The sequence below is a fragment of the Phyllobates terribilis genome, unplaced genomic scaffold (genome assembly GCF_046119375.1).
Source record: "Phyllobates terribilis strain yellow unplaced genomic scaffold, ASM4611937v1 Scaffold_250__1_contigs__length_2853362, whole genome shotgun sequence".
NCBI lineage: Eukaryota > Metazoa > Chordata > Amphibia > Anura > Dendrobatidae > Phyllobates > Phyllobates terribilis.
The window spans coordinates 1,837,810-1,865,188 of NW_027363010.1; the positions used below are offsets into that span (position 1 = coordinate 1,837,810).

Sequence of the window (27,379 nt, forward strand, 5' to 3'; positions counted from 1 at the left end):
ATCTATATAGGGCAAGTGGTGAGAGTATAAGACTAAGTGTGCCACTAAAATACCAACTCCCAGGGCCACCATCAGCAAATGTATAAGTATCAGAATAATGGACCAGAGGGCCTATGACCGCTTACCCTAAATTGTAGTATCCCAAGGACCCTCAGACCGGTGGCTAGGGTGGTTTAGCTTCTTCCCAGGGAAACCACTAATATTAGTATTATTTACAGTATGGGGTAAATTATCACATGAATGTAAGCATCAAATCCATTTAGTAGCCCTTGGACATTGAAGACCATCTCTGAGACCAGCACAGTTGTAATATGTGATATGTCTGTTTACATGTATTTTTCTGTATGTCTTCAAATATGTTTATGTCTGTATGTGTCTTTGTATATGTCTGTATATGTTTGTGTGCGCACATTTCTGCGACCCGTATATGTGCAAGTCTGCATGTGTATACGTGACTCCGTGTGCGTATATGCGTGACTGCATGTGCATGACCGTGTGTGTATGACCATGTGTGCGCATGCCTGCTGGTGTCTGACTGTGTGCATGACCGCGTGAGTGTATGTGACTGCGTGTGTATGACTGCTTGTGTAAAAGACTGCATGTGTGTGCAAGACTACGTGTGTGCGTGACTGAGTGTTGACTGCATGTGTGTGTATGTGCATGACTGCGCGTGTGTGTCTGTGTGTGACTGCATGTGTGTATGTGTGTGACTGCGTGTGTGTGTATGTGTGACTGCATGTGTGTGTATGTGCGTGACTGCATGTGTGTGTATGTGCGTGACTGCATGTGTGTGTATGTGCGTGACTGCATGTGTGTGTATGTGTGTGACTGCGTATGTGTGTGTATGTGTGTGACTGCATGTGTGTGTATGTGCGTGACTGCATGTGTGTGTATGTGCGTGACTGCATGTGTGTGTATGTGCGTGACTACATGTGTGTGTATGTGTGTGACTGCGTGTGTGTGTATGTGCGTGACTGCATGTGTGTGTATGTGCATGACTGCGCGTGTGTATGTGCGTGACTGCATGTGTGTGTATGTGCGTGACTGCATGTGTGTGTATGTGCGTGACTGCATGTGTGTGTATGTTCGTGACTGCATGTGTGTGTATGTGCGTGACTGCATGTGTGTGTATGTGCATGACTGCGCGTGTGTGTCTGTGTGTGACTGCATGTGTGTATGTGCGTGACTGCGTGTTTGTGTATGTGTGTGACTGCATGTGTGTATGTGTGTGACTGCATATGTGTGTGTATGTGTGTGACTGCATGTGTGTGTATGTGTGTGACTGCATGTGTGTGTATGTGCGTGACTGCATGTGTGTATGTGCGTGACTGCATGTGTGTGTATGTGTGTGACTGCGTGTGTGTGTATGTGCGTGACTGCGTGTGTGTGTATGTGCGTGACTGCGTGTGTGTGTATGTGCGTGACTGCGTGTGTATGTGCGTAACTGCATGTGTGTGTATGTGCGTGACTGCGTGTGTGTGTGTATGTGCGTGACTGCATGTGTGTGTATGTGCGTGACTGCATGTGTGTGTATGTGCCTGACTGCATGTGTGTGTATGTGCGTGACTGCATGTGTGTGTATGTGCGTGACTGCATGTGTGTGTATGTGTGTGACTGCATGTGTGTGTATGTGTGTGACTGCATGTGTGTGTATGTGCGTGACTGCATGTGTGTGTATGTGCGTGACTGCATGTGTGTGTATGTGCGTGACTGCATGTGTGTGTATGTGTGTGACTGCATGTGTGTGTATGTGCGTGACTGCATGTGTGTGTATGTGCGTGACTGCGTGTGTGTGTGTATGTGTGTGACTGCGTGTGTGTGTATGTGTGTGACTGCCTGTGTGTGTATGACTGCATGTGTGTGTATGTGCGTGACTGCATGCATGTGTATGTGTGTGACTGCATGTGTGTGTATGTGTGTGACTGCATGTGTGTGTATGTGCGTGACTGCGTGTGTGTGTGTATGTGTGTGACTGCATGTGTGTATGTGCGTGACTGCGTGTGTGTGTATGTGTGTGACTGCGTGTGTGTGTATGTGTGTGACCGCATGTGTGTGTATGTGCGTGACTGCATGTGTGTGTGTATGTGCGTGACTGCATGCATGTGTATGTGTGTGACTGCATGCGTGTGTATGTGTGTGACTGCATGTGTGTGTATGTGCGTGACTGCGTATGTGTGTGTATGTGCGTGACTGCATGTGTGTATGTGCGTGACTGCATGTGTGTGTATGTGTGTGACTGCATATGTGTGTGTATGTGCGTGACTGCATGTGTGTGTATGTGTGTGTATGTGCATGACTGCATGTGTGTGTATGTGCGTGACTGCATGTGTGTGTGTATGTGTGTGACTGCGTGTGTGTTTGTGCATGACTGCCTGTGTGTGTGTCTACATGTGCGTGTGGACCAGTGTACAAAAAACTGATGTATATCTGAGGATTAGTAATAACTAGCTAACAAATTTATCCATTTAAAAATTAAAAATGTATTCAATTTAGATTAATACCAAAAAGCTATGCAGGGGCTCATACTGTATCTAGGAGGCTATGTGGGGTCTCATACTGTATCTAGGAGGCTATGTGGGGTCTCATACTGTATCTAGGAGGCTATGTGGGGGCTCATACTGTATCTAGGAGGCTATGTGGGGTCTCATACTGTATCTAGGAGGCTATGTGGGGTCTCATACTGTATCTAGGAGGCTATGCAGGGGCTCATACTGTATGTAGGAGGCTATGTGGGGTCTCATACTGTATCTAGGAGGCTATGCGGGGTCTCATACTGTATCTAGGAGGCTATGTGGGGTCTCATACTGTATCTAGGAGGCTATGTGGGGTCTCATACTGTTTCTAGGAGGCTATGCGGGGTGTCATACTGTATCTAGGAGTCTATGCGGGGGCTCATACTGTATCTAGGAGGCTATGTGGGGTCTCATACTGTATCTAGGAGGCTATGTGGGGGCTCATACTGTATCTAGGAGGCTATGTGGGGGCTCATACTGTATCTAGGAGGCTATGTGGGGTCTCATACTGTATCTAGGAGGCTATGTGGGGTCTCATACTGTATCTAGGAGGCTATGCAGGGGCTCATACTGTATCTAGGAGGCTATGTGGGGTCTCATACTGTATCTAGGAGGCTATGCGGGGTCTCATACTGTATCTAGGAGGCTATGTGGGGTCTCATACTGTATCTAGGAGGCTATGTGGGGTCTCATACTGTTTCTAGGAGGCTATGCGGGGTGTCATACTGTATCTAGGAGTCTATGCGGGGGCTCATACTGTATCTTGGGAGCTATGCACGGGGCTCATACTGTATCTAGGAGGCTATGCGGGGTCTCATACTGTATCTAGGAGTCTATGCGGGGTCTCATACTGTATCTTGGGAGCTATGCACGGGGCTCATACTGTATCTATGGAGCTATGCGGGGGCTCATACTGTATCTACTGTATCTAGGGAGCTATGCGAGGGTTCATACTGTATCTACTGTGTCTAGGGAGCTATGCGAGGGTTCATACTGTATCTACTGTATCCTGGGAGCTATGCGAGGGTTCATACTGTATCTACTGTGTCTAGGGAGCTATGCGAGGGTTCATACTGTATCTACTGTATCCTGGGAGCTATGCGAGGGTTCATACTGTATCTACTGTGTCTAGGGATCTATGCGAGGGTTCATACTGTATCTACTGTGTCTAGGGATCTATGCGAGGGTTCATACTGTATCTACTGTGTCTAGGGAGCTATGCGAGGGTTCATACTGTATCTACTGTGTCTAGGGAGCTATGCGAGGGTTCATACTGTATCTACTGTGTCTAGGGATCTATGCGAGGGTTCATACTGTATCTACTGTGTCTAGGGAGCTATGCGAGGGTTCATACTGTATCTACTGTGTCTAGGGAGCTATGCGAGGGTTCATACTGTATCTACTGTATCCTGGGAGCTATGCGAGGGTTCATACTGTATCTACTGTATCTAGGGAGCTATGCGAGGGTTCATACTGTATCTAGAGAGCTATATGGGGGCTCATACTGTATCTAGGGAGCTATGCGCAAGGCTCATACTGTATATGGGAGGCTATGTGGAGGCTCATACTGTATATAGGAGGCTATATGGAGGCTCATACTGTATCTAAGGCGCTATCTGGGGGCTCACACTGTATATAAGGAGCTATGTGGGGCTCTTACTGTATGTAGGGGGCTATGTGGTGGCTCATACTGTATGTAGGGGGTGATGTGGGAGGGCTCATACTGTATATAGGGGGATGTCAGCATACTTAATTGTGCTCAATATTAAGTTATTATTATTTATTATTATTAAATATTATATTATAAAAAATAATTATAATTAATATGTTAATATTAACATTGAGCAGAATTAATTTCAGCCTATTGGTTTGGTCTCCACAACAATCATGGTCTCTCATGTGGCCCCTTGGGAAAATTAATCTCCCACCCCTGCTCTATTTTATATAGCGCCATTTTATGTATGGTGCTGTACATAAGGGTAAACTTTGCGCTGCGCGCTGTGTGCACCGCTGTCTTTGTCCATCTACAGATGTGTACAAGCGCACCTATGTGTTACTTTTCTTGGTCATGCCCTCAGCACTCTCTTAAGGCTGTGTGCCCACGTAGCATTTTTCAAGCGTATATGCTGCGGAATTTCCGCAGCGTAAACGCTTGAAAAACGCATGTATATCCGCACCCCATGGTCCCCAATGGCATTCCGCAATGTCAATGCCCATGCTGCGGATTTTTCCGCAGCGTTTATGCTGCGTTCAAAAATCCGCAGCATGTCATTTAATTTTGCGTTTCCGCATGCAGAATTGCCTTTGTCCAATGCATAAAAAACGCAAGGCAATTCCGCATGTGGAAAACGCGTGATAAACGCGCGAAAAATGCGCGATAAACGCGTGCGGAATTCCGCATGCGTTTTTCCGGGAGAGGACTTGCATTTATGAAGCAGAAATTTTCTGCTTCATAAATGCAACGTGGGCACATAGCCTAAAGGAGTTATTTGACGAGCCCCACGTGAATGGCGCAGCAGTGCGCATCATCAACCACAGCTCCATTTATCTTTTCACAGTTCCGTTTCTCTGGATCATGGTGGTCCCAGTGGTTAGGTCCGCAGTGATCAGAAAGTCATCCCCTATCTATAAGAAGGGGGATAACTTCCAAACTTGGGATAACCCATTTAAACAGGATTTCAAAATGTATTTTTATTTGCCCATAGGAATGTAGAAAATGATAAACCAATAATGACTCTACCTAACTGTAATACAGCCTCTCCAAGAATAGGACCGAGGAAATGGCACTGTGCAGTCTATATGTATACAGAATAATCCAAATACTGAAAATTACACTCCGTATACAGGACAGGAGAAGTGGTACTGTGCAGTCTATATACAGTATATACACAGAATAATACAGATACTGAGAATTAAAACCAGTATACAAGACGGGAGAAGTAGTACTGTGCAGTGTATATATACAGATTACTACAGATACTGAGAATATTGCAGTCAATTTATATACACAGAATAATACAGATACTAAGATTTACATCAGTATACAGGGCAGGAGAAGTGGTACTGTGCAGTGTATATATACAGAATAATAAAGATACTGAGAATTACACCCAGTATACAGGGCAGGAGAAGTGGTACTGTGCAGTGTAAATATGCAGAATAATACAGATACTGAGACTTAGGCCACAGCCTCACTATCAGTATTTGGTCAGTATTATTTCCGCAGTATCTGTATTATTCTGTACATACAGTATACACTGCACAGTACCACTTCTGTCTGTATGCTGATTGCAATTGTCAGTATCCGTATTATTCTGTATATATACAGTACACTGCAAAGTACCACTTCTCATGTCCTATATATACTGTGTGTAAGGCCACGGCCCCACTATCAGTATTTGGTCAGTATTTTTTCTTAGGAGTGGGAGCCAAAACCAGGTGAGGAACAATCAGAGAAAAGGTATAATAGAAGCAAGTCACCAATTCTGGATTTATCACCCACTCCTGGTTTTGCCTCCAACTCCTGAGAAAAAATACTGACCGAATACTGACCAAATACTGATAGTGGGGCCGTGGCCATAGGGAGAATTATACACAGCATACATAGCTCCAAAATATATGCTACAAACATCTAAATAAATATATATATATATATATATATATATATATACCCACACAAACACTGGGACCATTGTATATACATGTAGTAAATATTATAGTATATATATTATAGTATGAACTATGGAGCTGTGTATATAGTTATTTAGTGTGGTGCTGTGCCTGAGTACATAACTTTTAGTGGGAAGTCCACACCATATACAGAGCTCCACACTATATACTGGGTTATAAAACATGGTATGGAGCTGTGTGTATACTATATAGTGTAGAGATGTGCCTTTTATATAAAATGTGCAGCCCACACTATATGCTATACACACATATTATATTCACATCACATCTACACTATATATTACACACAGCACCTCACTACATGCTATATACACAGGTCCACACTATATACAGTACTTAATTATGCTGTTTACATCAGATAGTATAATCTGGGGCCGATGCATATACATTACATAGGATACACTGGGGATGATATGTATACATTACATAGGATACAATGGGGCCGATGTATATACTTCTGAGGGGATGTGCTGGGGGCGATCTATATACATCACATAGGATACACTGGGGCCGATGTATATACATCAGATGGGATACGCTGGGAACGATGTATATACATCACATGGGATACACTGGGGCTGATGTATATACGGATTATAATGAGGGCAATTTGGGCTACCGCCCGGGGCCCGAGGCTTCAGGGGAACCCATGGCCAGATTGCCCTCATTATAATGTTTTGTGCGGAGGCAGGGGTAGGTTTGGCAGGGGGACCGCACTGTACCTTTTAGACGCCGGCCACATCACAGGGAGGCAGACACGCACCCTGCGCGCTGTGTGCTGCATCTCCAGGACTGACATCACACAGCAGCGCCTGGAGCTTCTTTATCCTGCGGGAGAGGAGCTGGTGGATCAGGTCAGTGAATGGCGGTAAATATGAGGTCTGGAGAGGATGTCTGGAGTGAGGAGGGGGCTGCAGGATGCTGCTCCCTTCCTGATGAGTTTCCATAAGATTCCATAGTGTCAGTTCAGCGGCCGCTCTGATAGGGCTCTGTATAAGTTATTGCAGGACTTTCATCGTTGCTGCAGATCAGGTCACTCTGGGTCATCGGCTCCAGCATCACCAGATCTGCAGGAAAATTCAGAGTCCTGTAATAAATCCCACTGAGCCCCAGCAGAGCGACCACAGACATTGCATAGAGGATCCTGCACTGACTGATCAACCCTGAACCTGCAGGACATCACATACTGTACTGATCCATATATGATATGTGAGGTCCTGTAGGCAGGTGTGATCAGTACAGTGTATATCCCTGTACAAAATGTCACATCCAGTAAACAGATTAGTGTATATTATACTGTGGTACAGACATCAGACGGGATATAACAATGTGTATAGTATAACATCTAATGTCTGTATCACAGTATATTATACTAGCTATTGAACCCGTTTTACACCCTGGTCACAAGCATTTTTAGTGGTACATTTCTGGCGCCATTTTTTTTAAGACACTGTGTCTGCGAATTCTCATAAACACTTCAATAAAATGGCGCTGGATAGCGTGGTAAGCGCATGCACTGACTCCGGCACCATTTCATTGAAGTAATGTGCTACAAAATTAAAGGGTTCCCTTCATCGGAAATAACGCTATTAACCTGCGTTCAGGTAAACAGCGTTTTTATACTGCCCAGTAGCTGAATGCATTGGGGAGAAAATGATCTTTATTCTACTCGCCAGCATTTGGTGTCAGTCATGAGGGCAGTGCCGGTTCGGTCACCACTCTGAGTATACAGAGCGTCCTCTGCAACCGAGCCCCCGGCCCTGACTGACACTGACTCTACATTGAGACCGGCTGTCAGTCAGGGCCAGGATTACAGGGGTTGCTCTGTATACTCAAAGTAATGACTGAACCGGTGCCGGGCCAGACCCCATTACTAAAACCAAATGCTCCCCCATCCTGGTATATGCTCCCTCCCCATCCTGGTATATGCTCCCTCCCCATCCTTATCCCCCATCCTGGTATATGTTCCCCCATCTTGCCTGCTCTGATGTTCTTCCATCCATACAAAAAAAAAAACACTCCTACTCGCCTTTTCCCCTCTCGCTTGCAGCGCATCCTCGAACACCGGCAAGGCTGGAGGAGTGTGGCGCCAGAGTTCGCACCTGCGCATGCATGAACCACAACGCCACACTCCTCCAACCTCGCCGGACATCAAGGTATGTGTCCTAATGGCGCCGAAGATGGCAGTATGACGTGATCTCCGTCATTACAATCCTTTATCCTCGTCCTCCTCCCTGTCACCTGTAACATCTGATGTGTTCTTCTGTCTCCGGCCAGACTGTACAGGCGCATTGCGTGCACAGTCTATAGAGGCTTCGGACAGACGGACACATCCCTGATTATATTATAGATAGTCATGTATTCTCATATAGACTCTACAGGGCCGTACCTAGGGGAAGAGGAGGGGCATGTGACCTGGGTACAGCCGTCAGGGGGGTGCCTTCGGCCCACCTCATGCGGTGGTCAGAGGTGTCTCCCAGGCAGCTGCAATTTGCCGCCCCCAGAGTGGGAATCGACCATTCTCTGAGCTTGCTGTGGAACCGACAGTCGATCAGAGAAGGGAGCTATGTGCGGGCTCATACTGTATATAGGGAGCTATGTGCGGGCTCATACTGTATATAGGGAGCTATGTGCGGGCTCATACTTTATATAGGGAGCTATGTGCGGGCTCATACTGTATATAGGGAGCTATGTGCGGGCTCATACTGTATATAGGGAGCTATGTGCGGGCTCATACTTTATATAGGGAGCTATGTGCGGGCTCATATTGTATATAGGAAGCTATGTGCGGGCTCATACTGTATATAGGGAGCTATGTGCGGGCTCATACTGTATATAGGGAGCTATGTGCGGGCTCATACTGTATATAGGGAGCTATGTGCGGGCTCATACTGTATATAGGGAGCTATGTGCGGGCTCATACTGTATATAGGGGCTATGTGCAGACTCATATTGTATCTAAGTAACTATGTAGGGGCTCATACTGTATGTAGGTGGCAGTGTGTGGGCTCATACTATATGTACAGGGCTATGCGGGGGCTCATACTGTATGTAGGGGGTTGTGTGGGGGCTCATACTATATGTACAGGGCTCTGCGGGGGCTCATACTGTATCTAGACCGCTATGTGCAGGCTCATACTGTATATAGGGAGCTATGTGCAGGCTCATACTGTATATAGGGAGCTATGTGCGGGCTCATATTGTATATAAGGAGCTATGTGCGGGCTCACACTGTATATAGGGAGCTATGTGCAGGCTCATATTGTATATAAGGAGCTATGTGCGGGCTCATACTGTATATAGGGGCTATGTGCAGACTCATTTTGTATCTAAATAACTATGTAGGGGCTCATACTGTATGTAGGTGGCAGTGTGTGGGCTCATACTGTATGTACAGGGCTATGTGGGGGCTCATACTGTATGTAGGGGGCTGTGTGGGGGCTCATACTATATGTACAGGGCTCTGCAGGGGCTCATACTGTATCTAGGGAGCTATGCGGGGCTCATACTGTATATAGGAGGCTATGTGGGGGCTCATACTGTATATAGAGGGGCTATGCGGGGGCTCATACTGTATCTAGGGAGCTATGCGGGCGCTCATACTGTATCTAGGGAGCTATGCGGGGGCTCATACTGTATATAGAGGGATGTCAGCATACTTAATTCTGCTCAATATTAAGTCATACAATTAATATAATTTTTTTTAATTATTTTGTTAATATTAATATGGACCAGAATTAATTTCAGCCTATTGGATCGGCCTCCATAACAGTCACGATCTCTCATGTGGCCCCTCCGGAAAATTAATCTGCCACCCTGATCTACTATATATAGTGCTATGTTATGGAAATTTTTTTTCCTCATTCTCTGTCTATAGATGTGATCAGAACATCTGTGTGTTGATCACATGTCCAATCACATGATCTATCAAAGGGGATCATGTGACATGTCACGTGATACATCCGTTACCTGCGGGGGGGGGGGGCACACCTTTTAAACTGCCCGGGGCCCTGGCTACTCTTAATCCACCCCTGTGTATATACATCATATAGGATACGTTGGGGACAATGTATATACATCACATAGGATACGTTGGGGACGATGTATATACATCACATGGGATACACTGGGGCCGATGTATATATAGGGGCATCTCACTAAATTATAATATCATCAAGAAGTTAATTTATTTCAGTTCTTCAATACAAAAAGTGAAACTCATATATTATATAGAGTCATTAATATAATTGTCTGATCCCGTCCGTCTGTCTGCCTGTCCTTCTGTTCAGGAAATCCCGCGTCGCTGATTGGTCTGGCGCGGCCAATCAGCAACGCGGCATTTCAGAAAAAGATGGCGGCCGTTAGCGGCTCATCTGCCGCACGGAGGTCAGCGGCGATGCAGCCAGGAGATGCAGCCGGCTGCTCGCAGCATAAGTCCCCTGACCGGAGGCGCCGCTGACCTCCATGCAGCTACCGTCAGGAGATCAGCGACTACGGCCGATTATCTCCCGACGGCAAGTGTGACGCCCCCCCTCCCCTCTCCTCTCCTCTCCTCTCCGCTCCTCTCCCCTCTCCCCCCCCCCGCTTGCTCAGGGCCCCAGCACCCGGCGCCATACTTACCCCTCCCTGTGCCTCCGCAGCAGCTCCTGTGTCTTCCACTGCCGTTCTGTGACGTCTCAGGTCAGAGGGCTCGGTGACGTCTTTACACTGCACTCTCTCCTGAGCGGTCACAGAGCGCAGCGGGAAGATGCCGGCTACGCTGGAGTCCGGAGCAGCAGCTGAGAATTGAGGTGAGTATTGGATTTTTTTTTATTGTATGGGGGCATAGGGCATTAAATGGTGGGGTGGGGGTGTGTGACATCGTGGAGGGGCCTTATAAGCGAGGGGGGGTGTGATATCCTGCATGGGCCACTATGGGGGGGATGTGACATCCTGCATGGGGTATTATATAGGGGGGATGTGACTTCCTGCATGGGGCATTATAAGGGAGGGGGGGATGTGACTTCCTCCATGGGGCATTATATAGGGGGGATGTCACTTCCTGCATGGTGCATTATAAGGGAGGGGGGATGAGACTTCCTCCATGGGGCATTATAAGGGGGGTGGTGACATCCTGCATGGGGCATTTATATGGTGGGGGGGAGTGACATCCTGCATGGGGCATTATAAGGGTGGGGGGAATGTGACATCCTGCATGGGGCACTATGGAGGGGATGTGACTTCCTCCATGGGGCATTATATAGGGGGGATGTGACTTCCTGCATGGGGTATTATATAGGGTGGATGTGACTTCCTGCATGGGGCATTCTATAGGAGGGATGTGACTTCCTGAATGGGGCATTATAAAGAAGGGGGGGATGTGACATCCTGCATGGGGCATTATACAGGGGGATGTGACATCCTGCAAGGGGTATTATAAGGGAGGGGGGATGTGACATCCTGCATGGGGCATTATCCTGCATGGGCCATTATATGGGGGGGATGTGACATCCTTCTTGGGGCATTATAAGGGAGGGGGGATGTGACATCCTGCATGGGGCATTATAAAGGAGGGGGGGATGTGACATCCTGCATGGGGTATTATATGGGGGGGAGTGACATCCTGCATGGGGCATTATAAGGGAGGGGGGGTGACATCCTGCATGGGGCATTATAAGGGAGGGGGCGATGTGACATCCTGCATGGGGCATTATATGGGGGAGGGGGAAGTGACAACCTGCATGGGGCATTATAAGGCAGGTGGATGCTCCCCGGTCCTCACTAACACGGTTCGCTGATTGGTCGCAGCCACCGGCCGCGACCAATCAGCTATTTCAGCGCCAAATTTAAACACCGCTCTGCTGATTGCTCGCGGCCGCCCGCGGCGACCAATCTGCGATTGTGGCGCCAAATTTAAACACGGTCTCCGGCCAATTGGCGGCAGATTTAAAATAAGTACGCCACCGTCGGGAGACATATTCTAGAATACCCGATGCGTTAGAATCGGGCCACCATCTAGTATATTATATAGAGTCATTACAAACAGAGTGATCTATTTCACGTGTTTATTTCTGTTAATGTTGATGATTATGGCTTACAGCCAATGAAAACACAAAAGCCATTATCTCAGTGAATTAAAATAATTAACAAAAAAACACCTGCAAAGGCTTCCTAAGCATTTAAAAGGTCCCTTAGTCTGTTTCAGAAGGCTCCACAATCATAGGGAAGACTGCTGACATGACAGATGTCCAGAAGGCAGTCATTGACACACTCCACAAGGTCCCAGAGTTCCAATTTTCATTTGGAAATCAAGGTCCCAGAGTCTGGAGGAAGAGTGGAGAGGCCACAATCCAAGCTGCTTGAGGTCTAGTGTGAAGTCTCCACAATCGGTGATGGTTTGGGGAGCCATGTCATCTGCTGGCGTAGGTCCACTGTGTTTTATCAAGACCAAAGTCAGCACAGCCGTCTACCAGGAAATTTTAGAGCACTTCATGCTTCCCTCTGCCGACAAGCTTTTTGGAGATGGAAATTTCATTCTCCAGCAGGACTTGACACTAGTGTTGAGCGAGTATGTTCTATTAACCCTTTCGCCGACTATGCTCGGGCCGAGCTCCGAGTATTTACAGCTGCTCGGTGATAAGGTTAAATCGCTCCTGTGTGCATGATTTGCAACTGTTTGACAGCTTTATTACATGTGAGGAATGTCTATTTCTTACACATTCCTCACATGTAATAAAGCAGTCAAACAGTTGCAAATCATGCACACGGGAGCGATTTAACCTCATCACCGAGCAGCTGTAAATACTCGGAGCTCGGCCCGAGCATACTCGGTCAGAACATACTCGCTCAACCCTACTTGGCACCTGTCCACACTGCCAAAAATACCAATACCTGGTTTAAAAACAACAGTATCACTGAGCTTGATTGGCCAGAGAATCTATCGGGTATTGTCAAGAGGAAGATGAGAGACACCAGACCCAACAATGCAGACGAGCTGATGGCTGCTATCAAAGCAACCTGGGCTTCCATAACACCTCAGCAGGGCCACAGGCTGATCGCCTCCATGCCACATTGCCGCATTGATGCAGTAATTGATGCAAAAGGAGCCCCGACCAAGTATTGAGTGCATTTAATGAACATACATTTCAGTAGGCCAACATTTCGGATTTTAAAAACATTTTTCAAGCTGTTGTTGCTGTAAAGTATTCTAATTTACTGAGATAATGACTTTTGTTCATTGGCTGTAAGCTATAATCATCAACATTAACAGAAATAAACACTTGAAATAGATCACTCTGTGTGTAATGACTCTATATAATATATGAGTTTCACTTTTTGCATTGAAGAACTGAAATAAATTAACTTTTGATGATATTCTAATTTAGTGAGATGCACCTGTACATCATATAGGATGCTGGGGCTGATCAGTATACATAATATAAGATACACTGGGGCTGATGTATATACGTCATGTAGGATACACTGGTGATGATGTACATACATTACATAGGATATGCTGGAGACTATGTATATACATCATATAGGATATGCTTGTGCCAGTGTATATGCATCATATAGGATACCTTGGGAGCGATGTACATAGATCATATAGGGTACGCTGGGGCCGATATATATACATCATATAGAATACACTGGGGCTGTGTCATGGTGTGACTGTGGGATAGCAAGTGTGCTCCTATTCTGACCCTCAGGCTCGGGGTCCCTAGCTATTTCTGATCCCAGGATTACTCCTGAATGTGGAGATGCCCGAGCCTCGTTCCTTACTATGCTCCTAAGCAGCACTAGTTTGTACAGTGTATGGGGGGAATACAAAACAAGATAGGACAGAACTGAAGCACAGTCACACAACACGCTCTCAGGGAAATACACAAAGGAATATAAAGTCTAAAACCCGAGAGGCAACAAAGTAATATAAAGACACCTAGGGAAAAAGGAAAGGGTTACCAAACAACGCTTGCAACAACTTTAGCAATAACCACTAAACCAGTATGTGTTCACCTTTCCAGAACAGGATAGAGAAAAACTATACTGGCATTGCCAGCAAAGCACAGCCGGCTTAAATGGAGAAACAGCAGACACGACTGGTTCTCCTCTAGCATGTGATCAAAGGCAGTCAACAACCTCAGCCCAGCAAAGACTAACTTTTGCTCACCTGCCAAGGAGCTGCAGCTCTAAGAGTCGATGCCCTAGTCACCCTGCACTGACCATAGCTATCAATGGAGTTACAAGGAGCAGTATATGAATCTGTGGAATCCACAGACTTGGACGCCGCCATCACAGTTTGTGATGTTAGAGAAAACCTCCTTGTGACATGCTGATGTACAAACATCATATAGGATACACTGGGGCTGATGTATATATAGTACATCTTAAAGGATATACGGGTGCTAATGTAGAGTATATACACCATATAGGATACACTGGGGCTGATGTATATACATCGTATAGGATACACTAGGGCTGATGTATATATATCATATAAGAGATACTGGAGCTAATGTACAGTATATACATCGTATAGGATACACTGGGGCTGATGTATATACATCATATAGGATATACAGGTGCTGATGTACAGTATGTACATCACATAGGATACACTGGGGCTGATGTATACACATCATATACAGTAGGATACACTAGGGCTGATGTATATATATCATATAAGAGATACTGGAGCTAATGTACAGTATATACATCGTATAGGATACACTGGGGCTGATGTATATACATCATATAGGATATACAGGTGCTGATGTACAGTATGTACATCACATAGGATACACTGGGGCTGATGTATACACATCATATACAGTAGGATACACTAGGGCTGATGTATATATATCATATAAGAGATACTGGAGCTAATGTACAGTATATACATCGTATAGGATACACTGGGGCTGATGTATATACATCATATAGGATATACAGGTGCTGATGTACAGTATGTACATCATATAGGATACACTAGGGCTGATGTATATATAGTACATCTTAAAGGATATACGGGTGCTAATGTAGAGTATATACATCATATAGGATACACTGGGGCTGATGTATATACATCGTATAGGATACACTAGGGCTGATGTATATATATCATATAAGAGATACTGGTGCTAATGTACAGTATATACATCGTATAGGATACACTGGGGCTGATGTATATACATCGTATAGGATATACAGGTGCTGATGTACAGTATGTACAACACATAGGATACACTGGGGCTGATGTATACACATCATATACAGTAGGATACACTGGGGCTGATGTACATACATTACATGGCCTCAGCTTGTTAACTCATTCATAGCCTGGAGATGAATCAGTGTAGCATGCAGCCCTCCCAGAGCTTGAAGATGAGCCTGCAGGAAAGTAAGGAGCCGGCGCGCAGAGAGCGGTAGCCCCTCCTACCAAGAACATCCTGATAACACTATCTGGCACTAGGCCTGGCAAAGAGTACGCCACTGCGGTGTACTGAACGCTGTGCGTGTGCGTCGTGCATGGGCGCGCATGGGCGGGTACACACGACATGGACATGAAAAAATATTAAAAGGCCAGCAGCTGCAAAACCACGTCCGATGGCCCACAATGTAGGTGAGGGCTGCAGCCCAGTGAGCATGTGCCTGTTGGGCTTGTAGTAGTGGCATGGTTCTAGAGGTCAATATATCTTTGAACATAAGTATGAGATATACAACCAATACCATTTTAATGGCAACTCTCGTATACATATATATATATATAGATAGATAGTGTCGGACTGGGGTGTCTGGAGCCCACAGGAGGAATTGATCCTCAGGGCCCACCCTACAGCTATATGTAAATACCTGATAGCCGATATCCCCGTTATAGTGGAGCGTCTGCTGTAAATCACAGGCGGCTCCTGCACATCTACTGTGCACATGCTATAACTAGGATGTACAATTACGGTAGTTTGCATTAAAGGGCTTCTTTGGTTAAAACAAGTTATCACAGATCCAAGGGCTCCACGGGATAGGTGATAACTGACTGATCGTTTGGGTCCGAACATTGGAAACCGCACCGATCAGAAGAATGGGGAAGTTTTATCCCTGTCAGGATACTTATCCCCATTTTAAAATGCAGCGGCAGGTGGGACGTCTGACTGCAGCTCCCTTCATTCTCTTTGGGGTTTCCAGAAAAAAAACAAAAACAGCCACTGAGGGAATGAATGGATCAGTGGTCAAGTCGCACATGAGCTCCAGTCTAATGGGGAGAAAAGCTCCACATTCTACCAATCGGTGCAGGTCCCAGCATTCAGACCCCCACTAGTCAATAACTTATCACTTATCCTGTGGAGAGGTGATTACTTGTTTTCATCGGAGAACCCCTGTAAGTGCATCTTGTTCCAAGTATTTAATTAATCACTAATGGAAACAAAGAATCTTCTCCTAATTAATATCAGAGAGAACAGATGACTGCCATACACAACACAATCCACTGTACCAACACAAACAGTACCACATACAAGGGAGAAATACTGCCACACCATGACTGGACTACATATTACCACCACATAGAGACCGAATAATACTACATACAAGGGAGAAATACCACCACACCATGACCAGACCACATATTACCACCACATAGTGACCGAATAATACCACATACAAGGGAGAAATACCACTAAACCATGACCAGACCACATATTACCACCACATAGTGACCGAATAATACTACATACAAGGTAGAAATATCACCACACCTTGACCAGACCAGATATTACCACCCCATAGTGACCGAATATTACTACATACAAGGGAGAAATACCACCATGCCATGACCAGACCAGATATTAACAGCAAATAGCGTCCAAATAATTCCCCATCATTTCTCTCTCCTACCTCCATAATTGCTCTTCCCCATCCCAATCATTGCTCTCCCCCACCTTCTCCAACATTGTCATATCTGCCCAACCTTCTCCATCATTGCCATATCTCCCCCCACCACCTCCACCATCATTGCCATATCTCCCCCCACCGGCTCCGTCATCATTGCCATATCTCCCCCACCTGCTCTGTCATCATTGCCATATCTCCCCCAACCTGTGCCGTCATCATTGCCATATCTCCCCCCACCTACTCCATCATCATTGCCATTTCTCCCCCACCTGCTCCACCATCATTGCCATATGTCCCCCACCTCCTCTATTACTAATGCCATGTCATATCTCCCCCTACCTCCTCCATCACCATGCCATGCATATCTCCCCCCACCTCCCCCATTGCCATGCCATATATCCCCCACTATGTCATATCTCCCCCCACCTCCTCAATCACCATTGCTCTCCCTCAAAAAACCCCAAAACTTATCTCTCAGCGCGCTCCCCCGCAGCACTGTCCTCTGCTTCCTGCCCGGCATCTTTCTCCCTGACACAGGCCCATGCTGCATGATGACGTCATCAAGCAGCGCGAGCCTGTGTGAGGGAGGAAACGCCGGGCAGAAAGCAGAGGTGAGGACGGATCCCTGCAGCTATGCTGCCATTTTCCTCCTGTCGGCAGTGGAGCTGGAGGGATCGCTCCTTGCCTGCCGCACAGGATGAGGGCAATCTGCCCATGGGACCGAGAAGCAGGCCAGATTGCCTTCATCAGCCGCACTGCAAGGGCCCCCCTGACCCTCCAGGCCCTTGCAGTGCGGAGCACCGGCGGCCATGTTAACCAGGGGCACCCGTGTGTCCTGCTCGGGGGCCCGCTGAGGACCCGGGCCCACCGGAGAATTCTCCGGTGTCCCGGTGCCCCAGTCCGACCCTGTATATAGACACACTTACACATTGGTGTGTACATACAGTACATGTGCATGTGTGTGAGTATATACTGTATGTGTATATGTGTATAGTGGCGTTGCTTGAAGTTTATAGGCCCTGTAAGGCAGCGCTAGTCATCATGCTGGGGGACACTCGCTGCATCGGGTCAATTAAAGCACACCAGCCACGTTTTCCAGTATTTCACAATCCAGCAGTTTATTACACTTCACTACTGCTTATCACCGAGTCCAACTCAGTGGCTCGCCGACATACACATATAATGTCCAGGAGCCTTTCAAGTGGCAGACAGGCCCACTTGGCTCCAGTTACAGCCATCAGCAAAGTCACTTATATCAACGTCCATATAATGCAGTGCTTTACCTTTGCCGGGTTTTAGCTGCTTCAGTCAGATTTGTTCTGCCACCACTGTGGCTTTACAGCTGCCCAGATGGGGGTCTCCAGCCCTCGTTCCTTCAAAGGCTACTGGTATGTTTTCTCACCTAACATCCAGCCTCTGCCTTCCAGGACTCTTGCCTTCCAAGCCTCTGGCCCTCCAAGGCTACTGGTATCGCTTACACGTAAGGATCCAGCCTCTGCCTTTCAGGCTTCACTAGGCCTCACTAAGCCTCTCCAGGCTAACGGTGTCCCACACACGGGAACAGGCCTCACGCCTTTCACACCTGTCTCAAATCTACCAGGGTTTATATATCCTCTAGTGCACACACAGGACCTGTGCTGATGTCACAGTCATGTGATCAGACCTTCTGTATGCACAGGACCTGTGCGATGTCACAGTCATGTGATCAGTCACCTCGGGAGGTACATGGTCGGCCAAAACACACCCTGGACCATTACAGTAATGCCGCAAGCCGCTGCATTACAGCCCCAATGAAAAATTTCCAACATGGCCCCCAACCATTACAGATCTTTAATAGTACTGGTGTTCTCTTATGGGCCAAAAGGATATTTTGGCCCCATAGGCTCCAGGGCTAAGTGCGACTGCAACACATGTACCTACTATAGTTATGTCTCTATGTTTGTATCTGGACAATCAGACAGGCATTTACCATGTAGCCTATAGTTATTCTGTCCTATTCTGTAGTAGATGTGTAGGTACTGTAATAATCTGGCAATTCACCTATATCTCTGCTCTGTACAACAGCTGCATTTGCTCCTTGGTCTGGAATACGTGAGCTGCGGGGACTTTTACAGCTACTTACTGATGAAGGGGCAGCTTGACATCCCCAGTGCAAGGTAAAGTTTTATTTTTATGTAATTATACACGAATAGAAATATACAGTATATATAAACAGCAGTTCTGTCATCAGTATTGATTGCTCTTTGATGGCAATATGGATTAGACTAAAGCAATATATTAGTCATCAGAACCTGGACAGAATCCTGACCGGCCACTTTATTACACTATGGATAGGGCAGGATTTCTTGTATTTCTGTAGACAGTCACTAATTTCTTGTCTCTCTGTCAGATTCTATGCCGCTGAACTCGTCTGTGGAATCCAACATCTCCACTCAAAGGGCGTCATCCACAGAGACCTCAAGCCCGAGAACATCTTGGTGGCTGAAACGGGCCATATTAAGATCACGGATTTCGGTCTCTCAATTGACAACATGCATGGAGACCGAACAGCCACTGGATACGCTGGAACTGCCGGCTACATGGCTCCTGAGGTGAGAAGAACAAGGATTTTCTCTTTTTTTCATACTATAATTGTATGTCTGCCTGGATCACACACATAATCCAACAAATGTCCATTACAGTAAATGGGACATTCTGACATTGACATCTGGCATGCCATACACATTAGATAGGCAGCTTGCCTCAGCTGAGTGTACATGCGTTCTGAATGGGAGGGGGGAGTATGACCATGCCAGACACAAAGGATCGGGCACTGAAATTCAGCATCCAGTGTTTGAGCTGAATTGGGATGTCTCCATACACATTAGATGATCTCTCCGGAATCTGTGAGTCCGGCCACAATACATGATCATGCTATATGTTTTGCCAGCATTAGAGACCCAAAGAGTTACAAGTCAGCCCACAAAGGTTCTGGAGCTCAGAAGAGCAGCATGGCTCCTTTCAGTCATTAGTGTAGTAATCATAATATTCAAGTGATGCCACAACCAGAGGAATCATCCACTCTCACTATATTACATAGTCTTACAATTATTATGCTGAGAACTTTGTTACACTGAAGATATGGAACTTTTTGACCAACTCTTTATCTATTTTCTTCTTCTTTATGTAGATTTTGGCTGGGAAGGAGTATAACGCCGGAGTAGACTGGTATTCTTTTGGTGTCATCTTAAAAGAAATGGTTACCGATGAGTGCGCCTACCATCAGACACTCAACGATAAATCCTCCGGCATCAGGAACATCATTAAACAGGTCAGTTGTCTTAACAGTCATTAGTACTATGATGTATACAATGTTATAGTTGTAGAGATGAGCAAACCTTTTGAAATTCAAATTAACCAGCTTGTTCCAATTTTTTCCCAAAAATGTTAAAATCGCAAGTACTCAACATAAATGGGTAAACTTGTGGTAACCGTTCTTTACTGCTGTGCTGTCACATACTATCTGTGCAGTCTTTTACTGTTTTATGTCTTTCTCTCTCAATCTCTACTGCTAAGCTGTGATGTGCTCTCCCTATCCAGATTCACCACAAAATGACTCCTACATTCATTGCTTTGGCTTTCATACAGGCTATGATAGTCCCTCCTGATTGTGCTATAACATGTGATGTGACACCTTAAAGCATTATGGTGAAGCCTGGACGGCTTACATCAGAGGTCCTATAAGTCTTCTCTGGCTGATGTAATTTTTAGTAATACTGTATGAAAATTGGCTGCAATCATTTTAGGTGATTCCCAAGAAGCAAATCACAAATTGTTGAAATTCACCGGGTTCAGCAGATTCACAAAAAGTCAACACAAATTCAGTTTGCATCAAGTGGATTTGCTCATCTCTGCATAGTAGTCATCATTTTCTCTCCAGTTTACATTCATGGATTTTGGTTTTATCTTTATTAGCTCCTTCAGAAAGATCCAGCCAGTCGCTTAGGAGCCAACGGTAACATCAGAAAGCACAGGTTTTTTCAGCGTATCGACTGGGTCTCTGTGGAAGCCCTGAAACTGCCTCCACCATACGTCCCTGTAGTAAGTATATGAGCAGATATGGTTTCTTAGTATTAAAATCTTTGTGTCTATTATTTTACTAGTTTTCAATCAACACAACTTGTTTTTAACGGAGACTCTGATATAAAGTCATAATTTTAATGTTATAATTCCTTTTTTCCTTTTTAGCCATCTCAGCCTCCCCGTCGTCATAAACCATTCCATCTGGAGAAACTAGAAGCAGCAGAGGCCACAGCACTTATATCAACAAAGGACCAGGCATTGTTTGAGGGATTTTCATTTGTCAACTTGGAAACCCTTGAGCAGACCCCAGCTCTATAGTCATCAGAGCGAGCGGCCCACCTGAGCCTCCGGAAGACTGAAAATCAGAAGACTGGACATCACTGGAACAAACGCTGCAAGAATGAAGGTGACCATGGAGACGTCGAGGGACCCCGAATGAAGACACAGAGAATGACGGAGCCAGCAGATCCACCTATGGGCTGGCGGTAAGAATAAGCGCCATAATATCTGCGCTTTATTCCAATCATAGGCATGTGCCAAACATTTTTCACTGACCGGTAATAGGATTTCCTCCTGCTCATTTTAGCTCCAATTTTTGGTGCTGTCTTGGGCAATGATGAAATACCGAGGTGCGTGATGGCCGGCTATTAAGGGGTGGCAGGAGGCCGGATTTTTTTTTTTTTTTAACAACATCTTGCACTTGCCTATGATAAATTTACCATTACCGGCAGTTGGATTTCCTCATACTTATGACAGTGTTGTCATAGGAGTGGGGAAAAAGGTGAGAGATGGCCGGCTATTAAGGGGTGGCAGGAGGCCGGATTTTTTTTTTTTTTTTTTTAAATAGGGAAAATTTGGCCTATGGAGAACACAAGAGCTTACAGCTAGTGGACTTGCACATCCTCCAGATGTAAGTGTAAAATGAGAGCCGCAGTCCTAAAAAGTACATTTTGTTAAGACCCTGAGGATGGCAGAGCCGGCAGATCCACCTATGAACTGGGGGTAAGAATGGAGGACTATTTCATCAAAGTCCTGTGAAGACACCCATGCCAATGTCATTCCAGTCCATGCCAGGGGTACCCATTCCAGAAGCCATTGAGCCTTCTCATGGAACATCTATATAGTTAAACAAAGCAAAAAAACCTGCAAAGCTTTTTAATGCAACTAAAACCTCTTACATTTTTCTTACATCTGTAAATAACAACAGAATGAAGTGGGTTATAAGTGTATTTTGAATATTCCCATTTTTAAGGCACCTAAAGAGGAAAGGGTTCTTTACAGTCAGAGCAGTGGGACTGTGGAATTCCCTACCACAAGAGGTAGTGATGGCAGACACTATAACAGCTTTCAAAAAAAGGGGCTGGATGATTTCCTCGATACACATAACATTGAGGGTTACAGTTAAATTAGACAAAATGTTACACCTATAGAAGTACATTTAATACCATAATAGTAATTACATAATTAGAATCATAATTAGGTTTGATCCAGGGTTCTAGGACTGATCGCCCATTTTCGGGGTCAAGAAGAAATTTTTCCCCTGTGACACAAATTGGCTGAAGGTGTCCTGGGGTTTTTGCCTTCTTCTGGATCAACAATGTAGGTATAGGGTAGTATTAGTAGTGATAGGAAAGAAGAATAATACTGTAATAAGATAGCAGGATGTTAATAATAGTAACGATATCAAATAGTCACTTTTATAAAAATAAAAACAAATTAAATAATAACTGCAGTAGTACAATAAGTAGTGTAATATTAAATATATAACTAGTAATAACATAATTAGGTTTGATCCAGGGTTCTAGGACTGATCGCCTTTTCTCGGGGTCAAGAAGGAATTTTTCCCTGTGATGCAAATTGGCTGAATGTGTCCTGGTGTTTTTGCCTTCTTCTGGATCAACAGATTTAGGCATAGGGATTCTAGTAATACCATTATTAGAATCACAAGAGTAATACAAAATATAAAATTAATTAAAAAAATTTAATTATAAACGGGTACATTCTTAATTGTTATAGTGCAGCAATAATAAAAAAGGTAATAATAATAATAATAATAATAATACATTTGTGCGGTCTAGTGCCAGTTAGTTAGTAAGTTAGTGTAGTGTTAGTGTACGGAGTACAATTGGGGGAGGAAAGTTGAACTTGATGGACCGAGGTCTTTATTCAACCTACGTTACAATGTTACTAATATCTGCGCTTTATTCCAATCATAGGCATGTGCCAAATATTTTTCACTGACCGGTAATAGGATTTCCTCCTGCTCATTTTAGCTGCATTTTTTGGTGCTGTCTTGGGCAGCGATGAAATACTGAGGTGCGTGATGGCCGGCTATTAAGGGGTGGCAGGAGGCCGGATTTTTTTTTTTTTAACATCTTGCATTTGCCTATGATAAATTTACCATTACCGGCAGTTGGATTTCCTCATACTTATGACAGTGTTGTCATAGGAGTGGGGAAAAAGGTGAGAGATGGCCGGCTATTAAGGGGTGGCAGGAGGCCGGATTTTTTTTTTTTTTTCTAAATAGGGAAAATTTGGCCTATGGAGAACACAAGAGCTTACAGCTAGTGGACTTGCACATCCTCCAGATGTAAGTGTAAAATGAGAGCCGCAGTCTTAAAAAGTACATTTTGTTAAGACCCTGAGGATGGCAGAGCCGGCAGATCCACCTATGAGCTGGATGTAAGTATAGGCGCCATAATATGTAAACCCAGATCGCCAAATGGAGGACTATTTCATCAAAGTCCCATGAAGAAACCCATGCCAATGTCATTCTAGTCCATGCCAGGGGTACCCATTCCAGAAGCCATTGAGCCTTCTCATGGAACATCTATATAGTTAAACAAAACAAAAAAACCTGCAAAGCTTTTTAATGCAACTAAAACCTCTTACATGTTTCTTATATCTGTAAATAATGAATAACGTGGGTTAAAAGTTGATTTTGAATATTCCCATTTTTTAAGGCACCTAAACAGGAAAGGGTTCTTTACAGTCAGAGCAGTCAGACTGTGGAATTCCCTACCACAAGAGGTAGTGATGGCAGACACTATAACAGCTTTCAAAAAAGGTCTGGACGATTTCCTCGATACACATAACATTGAGGGTTACCGTTAAATTAGACAAAATGTTACAACTATAGTAGTACATGTAGTACGGTAATAGTATTATTATTATTTATTATTATAGCGCCATTTATTCCATGGCACTTTACATGTCAAGAAGGGGTATACATACAAGAACTATTACAATAATCTTGAACACAATGTGACGGCGACTGGTACAGGAGGAGCGAGGACCCTGCCCATGAGGGCTCACAGTCTACAAGGGATGGATGAGGATACAGTAGGTGAGGGTAGAGCTGGTCGTGCAGCGGTATGGTGGAGCGATGGTTACTGCAGGTTGTAGGCTTGTCGGAAGAGGTGGGTCTTCAGGCTCTTTTTGAAGGTTTCCACGGTCGACGAGAGTCTGATGTGTTGGGGTAGAGAGTTCCAGAGTAGGGGGAAAGCACGGGAGAAATCTTGTATGCGATTGTGGGAGGAGGAGATTAGAGGGGAGTAGAGAAGGAGATCTTGTGAGGATCAGAGGTTGCGTGTGGGTATGTAGCGGGAGACTAGGTCAGAGATATATGGAGGAGACAGGTTGTGAATGGCTTTGTATGTCATGGTTAGGGTTTTGAACTGGAGTCTCTGGGCAATGGGGAGCCAGTGAAGAGATTGACAGAGAGGAGAGGCCGGGGAATAGCGGGGGGGCAGGTGGATTAGTCGGGCAGCAGAGTTTAGGATGGATTGGAGGGGTGCAAGAGTGTTGGAAGGGAGGCCACAGAGCAGGAGGTTGCAGTAGGCAAGGCGGGAGATGATGAGGGCGTGCACTAGTGTTTTTGCAGATTCATGGTTGAGGAATGTGCGGATCCGGGAGATATTTTTGAGTTGGAGTCGGCAGGAAGTGGAAAGGGCTTGGATATGTGGTTTGAAGAAGAGTTCAGAGTCCAGGGTTACCCCAAAGCAGCGAGCCTGAGGGACTGGGGAGAGTGGGCAGCCATTGACTATGATGGATAGGTGAGTTGGGGGGGTCGAATGAATTGGCGGAAAGATGATGAATTCTGTTTTGTCCATGTTAAGTTTTAGAAATCTAGCAGAGACGAAGGATGAAATAGCAGACAGACATTGTGGGATTTTGTTTAGTAAGGAGGTGATATCGGGTCCAGAGAGGTAGATCTGTGTGTCATCAGCACAGAGGTGATAATGAAAGCTATGAGACTCTATGAGCTGTCCCAGGCCTAAGGTGTAGATGGAGAAGAGCAGGGGTCCTAGAACTGAACCTTGGGGGACACCGACAGATAGGGGGCGAGATGAGGAGGTGGTCTGTGAGTGAGAGATACTGAATGTCCTGTCTGTTAGGTATGAGTAGATCCAGGATAGGGCCAAGTCTGTGATGCCGAGAGATGGGAGAGTTTGTAGTAAGAGGGAATGGTCCACTGTGTCGAAGGCAGATGACAGGTCTAGGAGGAGGAGGACAGAGTAGTGTCGCATAGATTTCGCGGTTAGTAGGTCATTGGTGACTTTAGTCAGTGCAGTTTCAGTAGAATGGTGCGGTCAGAAACCAGATTGTAGGCTGTCGAAGAGGGAGCAGGAGGAGAGGTGGGAGGACAGCTCAGAATGGACGTGTTGTTCCAGTAGTTTTGAGGCATAGGGGAGAAGTGATATAGGGCGATAGCTAGACAGAGAGGATGGGTCAAGGGAAGGCTTTTGAGGATTGGTGTGATTGAGGCATGTTTGAAGCATGAGGGGAAGACACCAGTTGTTAGTGACAGGTTGAAGAGGTTGGCTAGGGGTGGGATGAAGATAGTGGTAAGGTTTGGGATGAGGTGGGACGGGATTGGGTCAAGTTTACAGGCGGTGAGGTGTGATTTGGAGAGTAAAGAGAAAAGTTGATCTTCTGTAATTGTGGAGAATGTGGTTTTGGAGGAGGAGGGTTGAGTAGGTGTGGGGAGGGGCTGTGGGGGCTTTAGGCAAAAGCTTTGTCTGATGGTGTCAATCTTCTGCTTGAAGAATGAGGCAAAGTCTTCGGCTGAAATAAGAGGAGAGGGAGGAGGCACTGGGGGACGGAGGAGAGAATTGAAGGTGTTGAATAGTTGTTTGGGGTTGTGAGACAGGGAGGATATGAGAGATGAGAAGTATGTTTGTTTTGCTGCAGTGAGTGTGGACTTGAAGGTAGTGAGGGACTGTTTAAATGCGATGAAGTGCTCATTGGAGTGGGACCTTTTCCATCTACGCTCAGCAACCCTGGAGGGCCATCGCAGTTCTTTAGTTAGGCTGGTGTGCCAGGGTTGTCTGTTGGTTGTGCGAGCTTTGGTATGTGTGAGGGGGGCGACTGAATCGAGAGCTGCAGCTGTTGTGGTGTTGTATAAAGTGGCAGCAACATCTGCATCATGTAAGGAACTAATGTCTGTAAGAGGGAGAAGGGATTCAGAGAGTGACTGTAGGTCAAGGTGTTTGAGATTTCTGCGAGGGTATGACGCGCCCCCTGGGCCTGTGCTGTGTAGGGGAGGGGATACCCGGATCGCTGGGGGTTGTAGTCCTCCGTGGCTGTGACCTGGTCCCTGCCCAGGGCGGTCAAACCAGTGGCAGTATTAGTAATGTGACAAATGTCCGACTACGCCACCCGTGGATTGCGGTCAGTGGGGATGTGCGGCGATGAAACACAGAGACGTGGGGCTGCAGTTTCCAATGCTTTACTCACAGTTGTTATTCGTGTCAATCCTGCAGGCGATGACTGCCCAAGCCGTGCTGCGTCCACCAGGCAAGGGGCTCGACCAACTCCCAGGCAATTCCAGAGCTTGGCACAGGGCTCCCTTCTCTTCCCTTCTCTGGCCGTCCTCACCAGTGACCCACCTTTGTCCAGCTTCCTCGGGCCTTCTATTGGCGAAACCTATCTCCGGTTTCCCTGACCCTACGTGGTATGCTTTCCTGGTGGATGTAGTGAGGGTTTGCACCAGGATGTGGTCACAACCTCCGGTCTTTGGCTGAGGAATCTGTTGCCTCCACCAATTTGGGTCCCGGTACCCTGCTCTGCCAACCCTTCACCCGCAATCTCCTGGGCCTATGGGGTTCCTTCTGTCCTTGTGTCTCTGGGCCTTTCTTAATGTTCTGTTCCTTGTTTCCTTTCTCTTCTGTTCCTGTTCTCTCTGCTGTTTCTTGCCTCTACGCCAGGCCCGCCTCATGGAGCTGGGCCCAGACTGAGCCACA

The 27,379-nt window shown here is 45.9% G+C and overlaps 1 long non-coding RNA gene across 1 annotated transcript in view; it reads right to left on the reverse strand.

Annotated features, from left to right (window-relative positions):
• The window catches only part of LOC141218892 (uncharacterized), a 42,212-nt gene extending 35,178 nt beyond the window's left edge, over positions 1 to 7,034 (reverse strand). Inside the window, exon 1 of the long non-coding RNA XR_012287577.1 lies at positions 6,926 to 7,034. This is a non-coding gene — a long non-coding RNA (uncharacterized lncRNA). The remainder of the gene's footprint in view (positions 1 to 6,925) is intronic.
• Positions 7,035 to 27,379: the final 20,345 nt, after the last annotated feature.